Source organism: Trachemys scripta, chromosome 2 (assembly GCF_013100865.1).
Source record: "Trachemys scripta elegans isolate TJP31775 chromosome 2, CAS_Tse_1.0, whole genome shotgun sequence".
In the NCBI taxonomy this organism is placed as follows: domain Eukaryota; kingdom Metazoa; phylum Chordata; order Testudines; family Emydidae; genus Trachemys; species Trachemys scripta.
Genome location: NC_048299.1, coordinates 217,345,540 through 217,346,389, shown reverse-complemented (window position 1 = coordinate 217,346,389; position 850 = coordinate 217,345,540).

The window sequence follows — 850 nt, the reverse complement described above, 5'->3', positions numbered from 1 at the left end:
TGTGCTATGGAGCTATTCTGAATTAATTTAAATGTACACTCAGAGTTAACCATTTTACTTCTGAAATCTCATCCAGCTTTTTAAAGGAAAGTTGTCTTAATCTCTTATGCAAAGATAGTATAAACTCATGAAAAGCCTGCAAGTAGTTGTAAAAAATTATGAGCAGATTGAAGGAGAGAACTATGATGATTATACCTGTTTAGCATAACCAAGCCTCCTGCAGGCTTCAAGGACTGGAAAGAGCAATACGCACCATCGCAAACCAATAATTCAATTATTACAGGGGACGCAGCGGTGATCTCTGTGGGAACATTGCCTAATATTTCCCATTATCATTTTTCTGACTTTTTGAAAAGAGCTCTGTTGCCTCCATGGTTTGCAGCTAGAACTTTATATTTAGTAGGGGGATGTTCCTGGTGTCATAGAGGTGCCTTTTATGATCCCCATGAAAATCCATTCTGATTCAATGAGTTATAAGCTGTTAAAATGCTCCATTTTCCTTTTGTGTTTTTCTCAGTAGAGCTTGCTATTAAAATTCCTGAACAGACCATCTGCATGTTATATGCTTCCCAACCTCTCACTTCTGCATTCCACACAGACAAAATGGATCATTCAGCTCCGCATATTTCCTCTCAAAATACCATTGCGCTAACAACCAGGCAATTAGGAGCATGTCTTGCTTCTTCTATTGATTGGTGTTAATAATTCTGTGTTCTTCCCAACTTCTGTTAGGCAAGACCACATACTCCATTGAGAATCTGAGAATGCAATCATGTCTTTAACATGACCGACCTAACTCTCAGCCACTTAATTACACTTCCTGTCAGCATATCTGAGTAGTTAGATTTGG